The sequence below is a fragment of the Ranitomeya imitator genome, chromosome 5 (assembly GCF_032444005.1).
Source record: "Ranitomeya imitator isolate aRanImi1 chromosome 5, aRanImi1.pri, whole genome shotgun sequence".
NCBI lineage: Eukaryota > Metazoa > Chordata > Amphibia > Anura > Dendrobatidae > Ranitomeya > Ranitomeya imitator.
The window spans coordinates 335,996,929-336,014,724 of record NC_091286.1 but is presented as its reverse complement, the minus strand read 5'-3'; positions in this window follow the sequence as shown (position 1 = coordinate 336,014,724).

The following is a 17,796-nucleotide window of genomic DNA, read 5'->3' as shown; positions in this document are numbered from 1 at the left end:
CTGTCAAGTCAGCAGTCTTCCCCATGACTGTGGAGCCTACTAAAACAAACTAAGGGACTTTTTTTAAATGCTTTGGAAGTCTTTGCAGGTGCTTTTTGTTAATTATTATTTTACTGAGATAATGACTTTTGGGTTTTCATTGGCTCTAAGCCACAATAATCAACATTAACAGAAATAAACACTTGAAATAGATCACTCTGTTTGTAATGACTCTATACAATATATGAATTTCCCTTTTTGCATTGAATAACTGAAATAAATTAACTTTTTGGTGATATTCTAATTTTGTGAGAAGCACCTGTAGATTACATGCTCTGATGGTGAAATTTGTTATCCACTTCTGTGATATAAATGAAGAAACTTTCTTTGTGGGTGACATTTTTAAATGGACTGCCAATAGCAAGCCTCACTGTGGACCACCTGCTTGTTCCAAGATCATACCACCAGATTTTCATTGTTGGTATTTGTAACATATGCTACAGGAGCAGACATTTTGGAGCTGTTTGGATACTGTGCCTGTCACAGTTTATGGGGAGGTGTTGTGAATTCTGTTGTCGGGCTCCCTCCTGTGGTCATGAATGGTACTTTGGCTGGTTCTGTCCATGGACTTCCTCTAGTGGGTGTTTCTGAGTTTCCTTCCTCAGGTGACGAGGTTAATTCGTTAGCTGGCTGCTCTATTTAACTCCACTTAGATCTTTGCTCCATGCCACCTGTCAATGTTCCAGTATTGGTCTAGTTCACTCCTTGATCGTTCTTGTGACTTGTTCCAGCAAAAGCTAAGTTCCAGCTTGTATTTCTTGGGTTTGCTATTTTTCTGTCCAGCTCGCTATTCTTATTGTTGTCTTGCTTGCTGGAAGCTCTGGGACGCAGAGGGAGCGCCTCCGCACCGTGAGTCGGTGCAGAGGGTCTTTTTGCGCCCTCTGCGTGGTCTTTTTGTAGGTTTTTGTGCTGACCGCAAAGTAACCTTTCCTATCCTCGGTCTGTTCAGTAAGTCGGGCCTCACTTTGCTAAATCTATTTCATCTCTGTGTTTGTATTTTCATCTTTACTCACAGTCATTATATGTGGGGGGCTGCCTTTTCCTTTGGGGAATTTCTCTGAGGCAAGGTAGGCTTTATTTTTCTATCTTCAGGGCTAGCTAGTTCCTTAGGCTGTGCCGAGTTGCATAGGGAGCGTTAGGCGCAATCCACGGCTATTTCTAGTGTGTTTGATAGGATTAGGGATTGCGGTCAGCAGAGTTCCCACGTCCCAGAGCTTGTCCTTTATTATCAGAAACTATCAGGTCATTCCGTGTGCTCTTAACCACCAGGTCCATTATTGTCCTGACCGCCAGGTCATAACAGTACAGGTGGCCCAAAGTACTAATGCATCTCAATAGAGGGATAAGAGAAGTTCTGAGACCATTTTTTTTTTCTTTGCAGTGTGTTTTGTCTCTCTCTTCCCCTTTGCCTCTGGGTGGTTCAGGACACTGGTGTAAACATGGACATTCAAGGTCTGTCCTCTTGGATTGATAATCTCACTACAAGGGTACAAAACATGCAAGATTTTGTGGTTCAGAATCCGATGTCAGAGCCTAGGATTCCAATTCCTGATTTGTTTTTTGGTGATAGATCTAAGTTCTTGAATTTCAAAAATAATTGTAAATTGTTTCTTGCCTTGAAACCTCGCTCCTCAGGTGACCCTGTTCAACAAGAAAAGATCATTATTTCTTTGTTACGTGGTGACCCTCAAGACTGGGCATTTTCCCTTGCACCAGGAGATCCGGCATTGCGTGATGTTGATGCGTTTTTCCTGGCGCTTGGATTGCTTTATGACGAACCTAATTCAGTGGATCAGGCAGAGAAAATCTTGCTGGCTCTGTGTCAGGGTCAGGATGAAGCGGAGATATATTGTCAGAAGTTTAGAAAGTGGTCTGTGCTCACTCAGTGGAATGAATGTGCCCTGGCAGCAATCTTCAGAAAGGGTCTCTCTGAAGCCCTTAAGAATGTCATGGTGGGGTTTCCCATGCCTGCTGGTCTGAATGAGTCTATGTCCTTGGCCATTCAGATCGATCGACGCTTGCGTGAGCGTAAAGCTGTGCACCATTTGGCGGTACTATCTGAGCATGGGCCTGAGCCTATGCAATGTGATAGGACTTTGACCAGAGCTGAACGGCAAGAACACAGACGTCGGAATGGGCTATGTTTTTACTGTGGTGATTCCACTCATGCTATCTCCGATTGTCCTAAGCGCACTAAGCGGTTCGCTAGGTCTGCCACCATTGGTACGGTACAGTCTAAATTTCTATTGTCTGTTACTCTGATTTGCTCTTTGTCATCCTATTCTGTTATGGCATTTGTGTATTCAGGCGCTGCCCTGAATTTGATGGACTTGGAGAATGCTAGGCGCTGTGGTTTTTTCTTGGAGCCCTTGCAGCATCCTATTCCATTGAGAGGAATTGATGCTACGCCTTTGGCCAAGAATAAGCCTCAGTACTGGACCCAATTGACCATGTGCATGGCTCCTGCACATCAGGAGGATATCCGCTTTCTGGTGTTGCATAATCTGCATGATGTGGTCGTTTTGGGGTTGCCATGGCTACAAGTTCATAATCCAGTATTGGACTGGAAATCTATGTCTGTGTCCAGCTGGGGTTGCCAGGGGGTACATGGTGATGTTCCATTTTTGTCTATTTCGTCTTCCAGTCCCTCTGAAGTTCCAGAGTTTTTGTCGGATTATCGGGATGTATTTGATGAGCCCAAAGCCAGTGCCCTACCTCCTCATAGGGATTGCGATTGTGCAATTAATTTGATTACTGGTAGTAAGTTTCCTAAGGGCCGATTGTTCAATTTATCTGTGCCAGAACACGCCGCCATGCGGAGTTATATAAAGGAATCCTTGGAGAAAGGCCATATTCGCCCGTCGTCATCACCGTTAGGAGCAGGGTTCTTTTTTGTGGCCAAGAAGGATGGTTCTTTGAGACCTTGTATTGATTACCGCCTTCTTAATAAAATTACAGTCAAATTTCAGTATCCTTTGCCGTTGCTGTCTGATTTGTTTGCTCGTATTAAAGGGGCTAGTTGGTTCACCAAGATAGATCTTCGAGGGGCGTATAATCTTGTGCGTATTAAACAAGGCGATGAATAGAAAACAGCATTTAATACGCCCGAGGGCCATTTTGAGTACCTGGTTATGCCATTCAGGCTTTCCAATGCTCCATCAGTATTTCAGTCCTTTATGCATGATATCTTCCGAGAGTACCTGGATAAATTCCTGATTGTGTATTTGGATGATATTTTGGTCTTTTCGGATGATTGGGAGTCTCATGTGAAGCAGGTCAGAATGGTGTTCCAGGTCCTTTGTGCGAATTCCTTGTTTGTGAAGGGGTCAAAGTGTCTCTTTGGAGTTCAGAAGGTTTCATTTTTGGGGTTCATTTTTTCCCCTTCTACTATCGAGATGGACCCTGTTAAAGTCCAGGCCATTTACGATTGGACTCAGCCGACATCTGTGAAGAGCCTGCAAAAGTTCCAGGGCTTTGCTAATTTTTATCGGCGCTTCATCGCTAATTTTTCTACTGTTGCTAAACCGTTAACTGATTTGACCAAGAAGGGTGCTGATGTGGTCAATTGGTCTTCTGCAGCTGTAGAGGCTTTTCAGGAGTTGAAGCATCGTTTTTCTTCTGCCCCTGTGTTGTGCCAGCCAGATGTTTCGCTTCCGTTTCAGGTTGAGGTTGATGCTTCTGAGATTGGAGCAGGGGCTGTTTTGTCGCAAAAAAATTCTGATGGCTCGGTGATGAAGCCATGTGCTTTCTTTTCTAGAAAGTTTTCGCCTGCTGAGCGTAACTATGATGTTGGTAATCGTGAGTTGTTGGCCATGAAGTGGGCATTCGAGGAGTGGCGTCATTGGCTGGAAGGAGCCAAGCATCGCGTGGTGGTCTTGACAGATCACAAGAATTTGACTTATCTTGAGTCTGCCAAACGGTTGAATCCGAGACAGGCTCGATGGTCGTTATTTTTCTCCCGTTTTGATTTTGTGGTTTCGTACCTTCCGGGCTCTAAGAATGTGAAGGCTGATGCCCTGTCAAGGAGTTTTGTGCCTGACTCTCCGGGTGTTCCTGAGCCGGCGGGTATTCTCAAAGAGGGGGTAATCTTGTCTGCCATCTCCCCTGATTTGCGGCGGGTGCTGCAAAAATTTCAGGCTGATAGACCTGACCGTTGCCCAGCGGAGAAACTGTTTGTCCTTGATAGATGGACTAGTAGAGTTATCTCTGAGGTTCATTGTTCAGTGTTGGCTGGGCATCCTGGAATCTTTGGTACCAGAGATTTGGTGGCTAGATCCTTCTGGTGGCCGTCTTTGTCACGGGATGTGCGTTCTTTTGTGCAGTCCTGTGGGACTTGTGCTCGGGCTAAGCCCTGCTGTTCTCGTGCCAGTGGATTGCTTTTGCCCTTGCCGGTCCCGAAGAGGCCCTGGACGCATATTTCTATGGATTTTATTTCGGATCTCCTCGTCTCTCAAAAGATGTCGGTCATTTGGGTGGTTTGTGATCGCTTTTCTAAGATGGTCCATTTGGTACCTTTGTCTAAATTGCCTTCCTCCTCTGATTTGGTGCCATTATTTTTCCAGCATGTGGTTCGTTTACATGGTATCCCGGAGAACATCGTTTCTGACAGAGGTTCCCAGTTTGTTTCGAGGTTTTGGCGATCATTTTGTGCTAGGATGGGCATTGATTTGTCTTTGTCCTCGGCTTTCCATCCTCAGACAAATGGCCAAACCGAACGAACTAATCAAACTTTGGAAACATATCGGAGATGCTTTGTTTCTGCTGACCAGGATGATTGGGTGTCCTTTTTGCTGTTGGCTGAGTTCGCCCTTAATAATCGGGCCAGCTCGGCTACTTTGGTTTCACCGTTTTTCTGCAATTCTGGTTTCCATCCTCGTTTCTCTTCAGGGCAGGTTGAGTCTTCGGACTGTCCTGGTGTAGATACTGTGGTGGATAGGTTGCAGCAGATTTGGACTCATGTGGTGGACAATTTGACATTGTCCCAGGAGAAGGCTCAACGTTTCGCTAACCGCCGGCGCTGTGTGGGTCCCCGACTTCGTGTTGGGGATTTGGTTTGGTTGTCGTCTCGTTATGTTCCTATGAAGGTTTCCTCTCCTAAGTTTAAGCCTCGTTTCATTGGTCCGTATAAGATTTCTGAGGTTATCAATCCTGTGTCATTTCGTTTGGCCCTTCCTGCTTCTTTTGCCATCCATAATGTGTTCCATAGGTCGTTATAGCGGAGATACGTGGCGCCTGTGGTTCCATCCATTGATCCTCCTGCCCCGGTGTTGGTTGAGGGGGAGTTGGAGTATGTGGTGGAGAAGATTTTAGATTCTCGTATTTCGAGACGGAAACTCCAGTACCTGGTCAAGTGGAAGGGTTATGGTCAGGAAGATAATTCCTGGGTTTTTGCCTCTGATGTTCATGCTGCCGATCTGGTTCGTGCCTTTCATTTGGCTCATCCTGGTCGGCCTGGAGGCTCTGGTGAGGGTTCGGTGACCCCTCCTCAAGGGGGGGTACTGTTGTGAATTCTGTTGTCGGGCTCCCTCCTGTGGTCATGAATGGTACTTCGGCTGGTTCTGTCCATGGACTTCCTCTAGTGGGTGTTTCTGAGTTTCCTTCCTCAGGTGACGAGGTTAATTCGTTAGCTGGCTGCTCTATTTAACTCCACTTAGATCTTTGCTCCATGCCACCTGTCAATGTTCCAGTATTGGTCTAGTTCACTCCTGGATCGTTCTTGTGACCTGTCTTCCCAGTAAAAGCTAAGTTTCAGCTTGTATTTCTTGGGTTTGCTATTTTTCTGTCCAGCTCGCTATTCTTATTGTTGTCTTGCTTGCTGGAAGCTCTGGGACGCAGAGGGAGCGCCTCCGCACCGTGAGTCAGTGCGGAGGGTCTTTTTGCGCCCTCTGCGTGGTCTTTTTGTAGGTTTTTGTGCTGACCGCAAAGTAACCTTTCCTATCCTCGGTCTGTTCAGTAAGTCGGGCCTCACTTTGCTAAATCTATTTCATCTCTGTGTTTGTATTTTCATCTTTACTCACAGTCATTATATGTGGGGGGCTGCCTTTTCCTTTGGGGAATTTCTCTGAGGCAAGGTAGGCTTTATTTTTCTATCTTCAGGGCTAGCTAGTTCCTTAGGCTGTGCCGAGTTGCATAGGGAGCGTTAGGCGCAATACACGGCTATTTCTAGTGTGTTTGATAGGATTAGGGATTGCGGTCAGCAGAGTTCCCACATCCCAGAGCTCGTCCTTTATTATCAGAAACTATCAGGTCATTCCGTGTGCTCTTAACCACCAGGTCCATTATTGTCCTGACCGCCAGTTCATAACAGGGAGGATACCTTTATCATCACCACCACTCACACCAATTTGTCATGAACTGGGGTTGTTTGGTTGCCCCTGGTTCTTTCTGAAGGGGAGTTGTCTATATCCCACTTCCCAGTTCCTGTTTGGAACATGCAACTCTCTGGCGTCCCCTTACCCTCAGATCAGACAGGGTACTGCACCTAGGATAATTAGTAGTCAGAAAGGCTGCCTTATCTTGTACTGGCTAATGGGCACACTACTCCCACTCAGCTGGGAACAATAATTATCAACGCTGCCGTTGCTACAAAGCCTCCCAAAAAGCACAGGACAAATTCTGCTGCCACCAGCTCCGATTTCTTAATAATGGGTCCGGAGCCCACCCAAATTAGTAACATAATTCACCTCAGAGGACGTGACAGTTCGTTATAGAGCAAGGAGAGACAAGGCTAGTAATTTTATGTATTTTACTCCTAAAAAGGTAGGCAGTGTTTACAGAAGTATAAAAAGATATTCTAAAGACAAGTATCGTATGTACAGTAAATTTACAAATAAAATGGGGCTAAAGTTAAAAAACACTTACATTTTGTTCATGTCATTTCATCTCATGGCTGACCGTGTGCTGCGGGGGAGGGGCGCACATCTAGATGCATATCACTCCGGTCTCACAGCTAGACCCAGGACCAAAGACAGGGAAGACTGATGTCTCACTCACTTATTTACCAACCCAAAACCAAAGCACTCCCCCTGTGGTGACCTCACTCAGAGGCTGAACCCTCTCCTTTCTTAGAGTTATGACAAACCATTTCTATACATAACTCGCTGTATGAACCACGTATAAGAACGACACCATGATCAGGATGTTCCCCATGTCAGGGGGGTTCTTTTAAGTATAAACACAGCATAGATACATGACCCACTTATGGAGAAATCTACTCCTTGCAACTCATTGGGTTTAGCTCCTAGCGATTTCAGTGAGCTTTAGATCTCTCGGTGGACATCCGGAATATATAATCCTTATATCTCTAGCCCTGATCAGTGCCAGTATACAAAACTTTGAAAGAACATTAGAGTCCCTTACAGTTTGGAAATGGCTGTTCCCGTTTTAGCTAGAATCTGGCCGGAGGGGGTTGAGGGGTTTATGGAAAGACTGGCTTTCGCAGCTCCGAGCCATAAAAATTCTACAGCGATTCCAGTGTTGCTGGTACACTTGGCTCACATTGCAGCCATATAGCGGGGGGAGGGAGTTGCCTACAAGCTAAGAGACTGAAGAGCTTTCTAGGCAGAGTGAAGAGGGGGGGTCGGAAAAGCCCCCAGCGTGTGTCTGAAAACCCATGGACCTTTTAGGTATATACTCAAAACATGGCATATTCATATTATAGTGACAGTGCCCCATTGTTTGGGCATGACATTTTTAATCAGCTTTCTCAGGGAAATGTGAAAACTTGGGACACAGTATCCCTACAGGCATGGTTGCAGAATACACACTGTGGCTTAAAGTCACAGTGCTCCCACAGATATGAGTTAAAAAATACACCCAGTGGCCTTTGGCACAGCACTATCATGGTTGCATAAGAGCAGAAAAACATGTTTGCATGCACATCACTTCCACTGACAGAGTTGAAGATTATAAAAACTTTTGGTTTCTCACGGTACTATCACAGACAATGGTGCAGAGTACACATAGAGAGTGTTTTTTGGAAAACTGCGCACATCCAAAACCTAATACTGTTGCTCACTACATCTGTGTCCTGTCACTACAGTAGATTAGAAGAGGAGGAGGACGTGGCAATATTGGTCGAAGAGGCAGGGCAGCATAGTGGCTCAGTGGTTAGCACAGCAACTTTGCAGCACTGGTGTCCTGGGTTTAAATCCAAGCAAGAACAACACTTCTAAGGAGTTAATATCTCCTCTTAGTGTTTATGCAATTTTTCTCTGGGTACTCCGTTTTTCTTCCACACTCCAAAGACATACTGATAGGGAAATTAGATTGTGAGCCAAAGTGCGGACAGTGCTGATAATGTCTGTAAAGCACTGTTGAATTAATGATGCTATATAACTGAGTAAAATAATAAAATAAAATAAATAGAGTCAAGAAAGCATAGTGTTCTTTTTTCTTTTTATTATACTTTTTTGTTTTTATTTTTGTTGTGGAACTGACTTAAAACAACCTACAATGTGCCAAAAAAAATCTAGCTATCTAGAACCATGAAGCGTAGGTGGAAGTGGAGGAAGAGGTGGACGTGTCTGTATGGGTGGTATTGCCAACTTAGGAGTATTCAAACACTTTTTTCTGTATTTTTTCATTTTTTTATGTTTTTTCTATTTTTGTATTCCCCAGCAACAATTCAGTGAAGACCGTGAGCTGATCTGAATGCCGCCCTGCTGTGAACATGGTTGTTCCTTCTTCCCACCCCCTCATCCTCATCATCCTCTTAAACTGTCCCATGGCTGTACTGTTAGGTACCTGGCCGATGTTAAAACAGTAACCCACCCTCAGCCATTTGTGAACAACAGGCTTGATAACAATGTGATTTGGCTCTGCTCCTTTTCCTCCTGTGCCACCACCTCCTCTTACTTCTGTGCTAGCTGTGAATGGTGGCAAAAAGGCTACCTCTCGTAACAGGCGTTGGCTGATGAGAGTCCTACCTTCATCATCCTACACCTGGCTTGCTGATTACAGCGAGAGCAGGAGAGGCAGATGAGAGTGTTCATCAGCCGATGCCTGTTCAGTAAATAAAAAAATGACATGAGTTCCCCTCTATTTTTGATAACCAACGCATGCAAAATTGACAGCTGTGGGCTGCAACCACCAGCTTTCAGCTTTATATTGTCTGGTTATCAAAAGTAGAGGGGTCTCCATACCATACTTTTTAATTATTTAAAGAAATTATTAAAAAACATGGCATGGTGTCCTACCAAGCTAAAGCAGACAGCTGGGAGCTGGTATTCTCAGACTGCTAAGGAGCCATGGATATTGCCCCCACACAGCCTAAAAAAAGCAGCCCCAGCTGCCCCAGAAAAAGCCATCTAGATGCGCGAATTCTTGTGCTTTTCTGGGCTCTACCCACTAGCCCTCGTGTGGCGGCATGTGGGGTAATAGGTTTGGAGTTGATGTCAGCTGTTTTTTGGCAGCTATTAAATGCTCAGATTAATAACCTCATAGTCAGATTATAAAAAATATAGAGCCAAAATAAAGTCATTTATTTGAAATAAAAACTCCTGACCCTCTTTTACCCATTTATTTACAAAAAATTAAAATGCAAAGTTGTACTCAACTTTCCGCCGACAATCCATCGATGCCCATGCTCTATTGTAAAAGACAAAAAAAATAAAATGCCATCTTTCTCATGTGTCTGCCGGTAATGCATCAATGCCCATGTCCCACTGTAAAAGAAAAAACATAAAAAACACCATATTTTATGCCTGTCCGATGATAATCTATTATTATATTTCTCATCCACACAGTGTTAGGGTTGGCGGAATGCACCAAATAATATAAAGGAAGATATATGGTGCGTTCGCAGCCCGGGGTCCACCGTGCAGAGATGACACCTGCTCTTCGGTAATGGCGAAATATATGGTGGTATAATGTGAACTCACATGGGTTAACTTTACTCGGTAAGATAGGGGGAGAACCTTGTTGCTTCACAGGGCCGCAATAACGCTAAGTGAATGCTAGTATTAGGTCACAGGACTCTGCCCCAAGGACACAGGGTTAGAGTCCCTCTAGACCACTAGCACTTGGCGCCGCAACTATGGTGCCAGGGAGAAACCTGAATATAAAGATCTAGTGCGCTGAGTGTGCGCAGCGCTGCTCTGGCAGACGCCACTAACCACCCGAGCTAGGGACCGGAAAACGCACTAGATGTGCACGGCGCTGCACTGGTGGACGCTGCTGAGATGATTTAGTATAATCGTGCTTTGTGCAGGATGGCACAAACTAGCACTAGTCAACTACAACACCCAAACCACATAAAACAATGCTAGGGAGGGGATTGATTAGAAGCTTTCACCGAATGTCAAACATTCATCCACACACACAAGATATACGTTTTTTTACTAGCGCATGGCTGAGCGACCATGTAAACCTTTTATAGCGGCGTCCTTCCGGGACCTTCCCAGTGGTCCAATCAGGGCCTTTTCACCTGGGCATGTGATCCACGACTTCCAATGAGAGGTCGTCCCACAGGCATGCTCAGTTGAGAATAAACAAGACTTAGTCCCAGGAACATCTGCTCACCGCTGACCACTGTTGGTTATAATAGTAGAACCAGGAATGACAGTGGTAAGCCAACCCACAGCATCAGAGCGACGTCTCTGCTGAGCAGGCTCCTCAGTGGCTGGGGAAAATCGAATACCACAGAGGACGTGGTTTGAGATTCCCCCTGTGCAGCGGCGTGAACTCGACACCTAACATTACCCCCCTCCTAGGGCCCCCCTCCTTGAGTAAGTTTCAGTGGGATATAACTAAATTTGTTTAAAACTGTATTGGTGTTCTATTGCTCATCCATAGAGTGTTAAGTGTTCTTGGGTACATTTTGGTGGTATCTAAACCTCCAAAAATAGTATCAATTTTTTTCATTGATAGAGAATTGCAGGTTCTTGAGTACACTTCGATGGTATTTAACCTTCCCAAAAAATGTTCAAATATGTATTTGTATTATGTTGCTCATCCATAGTGTATTCCGTCTCCTTGGGTACATTTTGTTGGTATTACGTATTTCGTTGGTAAAACGTATTACATTTTCTGGGGTACATTGTGGTGGTATCTAACCCTCAATAAAAGTGTTAAAAATTTATTGGTATTATATTTCTCATCCTAGAGTATTACATCTTCTTTGGTGCATTTCTCTGGTATCTAACCTTACAAAATATTGTTAAAAAATTTATTGGTATCATATTGCTCATCCATAGTGTATTCCGTCTCCTTGGGTACATATCGTTGGTATCTAGCCCTCCCAAAATTGATCAAAATTATATTGGAATTATATAACTTATCCATAGAGCATTATGTGTTCTTGGGTGCATTTTGATGGTATCTAACTTTTCTAAAAATTGTTCAAAAATGTATTGGTATTAAATTGCTCATACACAGGATATTACATTTTCTTGGGTACATTTCGGTGGTATCTAACCCTCCAAAAATTGTTCAAAAATGTATTGGTATTATATTTCTCATCCATCTATCAAATTTAACCTTTCTCCACTAGTTGTACATTTTGTCACTATTTTAACTATAATCCACAATGTTATATGTGTCGAGGAAATCATCCAGCCCTTTTTTAACAGCTGTCATAGTGTTTGCCATTGCTGCCTCTTGTGGTAGGGTGCTCCACAGTCTGACTGTTTCCCGCTTAGTTGCCAGAATCTCCTTCCATTCGCCCATAATGAATGTCCCCTGGTCCATAGTGTGGCCTTTGGAAGGATTAAGTGATGTGCAAGTCCTTGGTAATGACGACGCATATATTTATACATGTAAATGTTATCTCTTCTAAAGTATCTTTTTTCTAACATAAACAAGCCCAACTTTTGCAACCTCTCATCATTAGTGTTGAGCGATACCGTCCGATACTTGAAAGTATCGGTATCGGATAGTATCAGCCAATACCCGAAAAGTATCGGACATCGCCGATACCGATACCCGATACCAATACAAGTCAATGGGACACCAAGTATCGGAAGGTATCCTGATGGTTCCCAGGGTCTGAAGGAGAGGAAACTCTCCTTCAGGCCCTGGGATCCATATTAATGTGTAAAATAAAGAATTAAAATAAAAAATATTGATATACTTACCTCTCCGGAGGCCCCTGGACATCACCGCTGGTAACCGGCAGCCTTCTTTGCTTAAAATGAGCGCGTTTAGGGCCTTCCATGACGTCACAGCTTCTGATTGGTCGCGTGCCGCTCATGTGACCGCCACGCGACCAATCACAAGCCGTGACGTCATTCTCAGGTCCTAAATTCCTAGAATGACGTCGCGGCTTGTGATTGGTCACGTGGCGGTCACATGAGCGGCACGCGACCAATCAGAAGCCGTGACGTCATGGAAGGCCCTAAACGCGCTCATTTTAAGCAAAGAAGGCTGCCGATTACCAGCGGTGATGTCCAGGGGCCTCCGGAGAGGTGAGCATATCAATATTTTTTATTTTAATTCTTTATTTTACACATTAATATGTGTCCGATACCGATTCCCGATACCACAAAAGTATCGGAACTCGGTATCGGAATTCCGATACCGCAAGTATCGGCCGATACCCGATACTTGTGGTATCGGAATGCTCAACACTACTCATCATATGAAAGGCCATCCATCCCTTGTAATAATCAAATTGCCTGCCATTGTACTCACTCTGACTTCTGAATATCTGTTTTAAAATGAGGGGTCCGAAAGTGGATCCCATATTCTAGATGTGACCTCTAGAAACAAACAGGTATTTAAAATTGCTGGCGCCCCTGGAGTCCTGCGAATCTCAAGGTTTTTGCAAGATTCTACTATTTGGCCACCCCTAAACAGTGGTCACAAACAGAAGAAGTTGCAGGGAGCCCAGACATACATGAAAACTAAGTTTAACCCCTTTACCCCCAAGGGTGGTTTGCACGTTAATGACCAGGCCAATTTTTACAATTCTGACCACTGTCCCTTTATGAGGTTATAACTCCGAAACGCTTCAACGGATCCTGGTGATTCTGACATTGTTTTCTCGTGACATATTGTACTTCATGATAGTGGTAAAATTTCTTTGATAGTACCTGCGTTTATTTGTGAAAAAAACGGAAATTTGGCGAAAATTTTGAAAATTTTGCAATTTTCAAACTTTGAATTTTTATGCAATTAAATCACAGAGATATGTCACACAAAATACTTAATAAGTAACATTTCCCACATGTCTCCTTTACATCAGCATAATTTTGGAACCAATTTTTTTTTTTGTTAGGGAGTTATAAGGGTTAAAAGTTGACCAGCAATTTCTCATTTTTACAACACCATTTTTTTTTAGGGACCACGTCTCATTTGAAGTCATTTTGAGGGGTCTATATGATAGAAAATGCCCAAGTGTGACACCATTCTAAAAACTGCACCCCTCAAGGTGCTCAAAACCACATTCAAGAAGTTTATTAACCCTTCAGGTGTTTAATAGGAATTTTTGGAATGTTTAAATAAAAATGAACATTTAACTTTTTTACACAAAAAATTTACTTCAGCTCCAATTTGTTTTATTTTACCAAGGGTAACAGGAGAAATTGGACCCAAAAAGTTGTTGTCCAATTTGTCCTGAGTACGCTGATACCCCATATGTGGCAGTAAACCACTGTTTGGGCGCATGGGAGAGCTCGGAAGGGAAGGAGCGCTATTTGACTTTTCAATGCAAACTTGACAGGAATTGAGATGGGACGCCATGTTGCGTTTGGAGAGCCACTGATGTGCCTAAACATTGAAACCCCCCACAAGTGACACCATTTTGGAAAGTAGACCCCCTAAGGAACTTATCTGGATGTGTGGTGAGCACTTTGACCCACCAAGTGCTTCACAGAAGTTTATAATGCAGAACCGTAAAAATAAAAAATCATATTTTTTCACAAAAATTATATTTTTGCCCCCAATTTTTTATTTTTCCAAGGGTAAGAGAAGAAATTGGACCTCAAAAGTTGTTGTCCAATTTGTCCTGAGTACGCTGATACCCCATATGTGGCAGTAAACCACTGTTTGGGCGCATGGGAGAGCTCGGAAGGGAAGGAGCGCAGTTTGACTTTTCAATGCAAAATTGACAGAAATTGAGATGGGACGCCATGTTGCGTTTGGAGAGCCACTGATGTGCCTAAACATTGAAACCCCCCACAAGTGACACCATTTTGGAAAGTAGACCCCCTAAGGAACTTATCTAGAGGTGTGGTGAGCACTTTGACCCACCAAGTGCTTCACAGAAGTTTATAATGCAGAACCGTAAAAATAAAAAATCATATTTTTTCACAAAAATTATATTTTTGCCCCCAATTTTTTATTTTTCCAAGGGTAAGAGAAGAAATTGGACCTCAAAAGTTGTTGTCCAATTTGTCCCGAGTACGCTGATACCCCATATGTGGCAGTAAACCACTGTTTGGGCGCATGGGAGAGCTCGGAAGGGAAGGAGCGCCGTTTGACTTTTCAATGCAAAATTGACAGGAATTGAGATGGGACGCCATGTTGCGTTTGGAGAGCCACTGATGTGCCTAAACATTGAAACCCCCCACAAGTGACACCATTTTGGAAAGTAGACCCCCTAAGGAACTTATCTGGATGTGTGGTGAGCACTTTGACCCACCAAGGGCTTCACAGAAGTTTATAATGCAGAGCCATAAAAATAAAACAAAATTTTTTTCCCACAAAAATTATTTTTTAGCCCCCAGTTTTGTATTTTCTCTAGGGTAAGAGGAGAAATTGGACCACAAAAGTTGTTGTCCAATTTGTCCTGAGTACGCTGATACCCCATATGTGGGGGGGAACCACCGTTTGGGCGCATGGGAGGGTTCGGAAGGGAAGGAGCGCCATTTGGAATGCAGACTTAGATGGAATGGTCTGCAGGCGTCACATTGCGTTTGCAGAGCCCCTAATGTACCTAAACAGTAGAAACCCCCCACAAGTGACACCATTTTGGAAAGTAGACCCCCTAAGGAACTCATCTTGATGTGTTGTGAGAGCTTTGAACCCCCAAGTATTTCACTACAGTTTATAACGCAGAGCCATGCAAATAAAAAATATTTTTTTTTCCACAAAAATTATATTTTAGCCCCCAGTTTTGTATTTTTCCAAGGTTAGCAGGAGAAATTGGACCCTAAATGTTGTTGTCCAATTTGTCCTGAGTACGCTGATACCCGATATGTGGGGGGGAACCACCGTTTGGGCGCATGGGAGGGCTCGGAAGGGAAGGAGCATCATTTGGAATGCAGACTTAGATGGATTGGTCTGCAGGCGTCACATTGCGTTTGCAGAGCCCCTAATGTACCTAAACAGTAGAAACCCCCCACAAGTGACACCATTTTGGAAAGTAGACCCCCTAAGGAACTTATCTGGATGTGTGGTGAGCACTTTGACCCACCAAGGGCTTCACAGAAGTTTATAATGCAGAGCCATAAAAATAAAACAAAATTTTTTTCCCACAAAAATTATTTTTTAGCCCCCAGTTTTGTATTTTCTCTAGGGTAAGAGGAGAAATTGGACCACAAAAGTTGTTGTCCAATTTGTCCTGAGTACGCTGATACCCCATATGTGGGGGGGAACCACCGTTTGGGCGCATGGGAGGGTTCGGAAGGGAAGGAGCGCCATTTGGAATGCAGACTTAGATGGAATGGTCTGCAGGCGTCACATTGCGTTTGCAGAGCCCCTAATGTACCTAAACAGTAGAAACCCCCCACAAGTGACACCATTTTGGAAAGTAGACCCCCTAAGGAACTCATCTTGATGTGTTGTGAGAGCTTTGAACCCCCAAGTATTTCACTACAGTTTATAACGCAGAGCCATGCAAATAAAAAATATTTTTTTTTCCACAAAAATTATTTTTTAGCCCCCAGTTTTGTATTTTCCCAAGGGTAACAGGAGAAATTGGTCCACAAAAGTTGTTGTCCAATTTGTCCTGAGTACGCTGATACCCGATATGTGGGGGGGAACCACCGTTTGGGCGCATGGGAGGGCTCGGAAGGGAAGGAGCATCATTTGGAATGCAGACTTAGATGGATTGGTCTGCAGGCGTCACATTGCGTTTGCAGAGCCCCTAATGTACCTAAACAGTAGAAACCCCCCACAAGTGACCCTATATTGGAAACTAGACCCCTCAATGAACTTATCTAGATGTGTTGTGAGAACTTTGAACCCCCAAGTGTTTCACTACAGTTTATAACGCAGAGCCGTGAAAATAAAAAATCTTTTTGTTTTCCCACAAAAATTATTTTTTAGCCCCCAGTTTTGTATTTTCCCAAGGGTAACAGGAGAAATTGGTCCACAAAAGTTGTTGTCCAATTTGTCCTGAGTACGCTGATACCCGATATGTGGGGGGGAACCACCGTTTGGGCGCATGGGAGGGCTCGGAAGGGAAGGAGCATCATTTGGAATGCAGACTTAGATGGATTGGTCTGCAGGCGTCACATTGCGTTTGCAGAGCCCCTAATGTACCTAAACAGTAGAAACCCCCCACAAGTGACCCCATATTGGAAACTAGACCCCTCAATGAACTTATCTAGATGTGTTGTGAGAACTTTGAACCCCCAAGTGTTTCACTACAGTTTATAACGCAGAGCCGTGAAAATAAAAAATCTTTTTGTTTTCCCACAAAAATTATTTTTTAGCCCCCAGTTTTGTATTTTCCCAAGGGTAACAGGAGAAATTGGTCCACAAAAGTTGTTGTCCAATTTGTCCTGAGTACGCTGATACCCCATATGTTGGGGTAAACCCCTGTTTGGGCACACAGGAGAGCTCGGAAGGGAAGGAGCACTGTTTTACTTTTTCAACGCAGAATTGGCTGGAATTGAGATCGGACGCCATGTCGTGTTTGGAGAGCCCCTGATGTGCCGAAACAGTGGAAACCCCCCAATTATAACTGAAACCCTAATCTAAACACACCCCTAACCCTAATTCCAACGGTAACCCTAACCACACCTCTAACCCTGACACACCCCTAACCCTAATCCCAACCCTATTCCCAACTGTAAATGTAATCTAAACCCTAACCCTAACTTTAGCCCCAACCCAAACTGTAGCCCCAACCCTAACCCTAGCCCTAACCCTAACCCTAGCCCTAATCCTAGCCCTAACCCTAGCCCTAACCCTAGCCCTAACCCTAGCCCTAACCCTAGCCCTAACCCTAGCCCTAACCCTAGCCCTAACCCTAACCCTAGCCCTAACCCTAGCCCTAACCCTAGCCCTAACCCTAGCCCTAGCCCTAACCCTAGCCCTAACCCTAGCCCTAATGGGAAAATGGAAATAAATACATTTTTTTTTATTTTTCCCTAACTAAGGGGGTGATGAAGGGGGGTTTGATTTACTTTTATAGCGAGTTTTTTAGCGGATTTTTATGATTGGCAGCCGTCACACACTGAAAGACCCTTTTTATTGCAAAAAATATTTTTTGCAATACCACATTTTGAGAGCTATAATTTTTCCATATTTTGGTCCACAGAGTCATGTGAGGTCTTGTTTTTTGCGGGACGAGTTGACGTTTTTATTGAAAACATTTTTGGGCACGTGACATTTTTTTATCGCTTTTTATTCCGATTTTTGTGAGGAAGAATGACCAAAAGCCAGCTATTCATGAATTTCTATTGGGGGAGGCGTTTATACCGTTCCGCGTTTGGTAAAATTGATAAATCAGTTTTATTCTTCGGGTCAGTACGATTACAGCGATACCTCATTTATATCATTTTTTTATGGTTTGGTGCTTTTATACGATAAAAACTATTTTACAGAAAAAATAATTATTTTTGCATCGCTTTATTCTCAGGACTATAA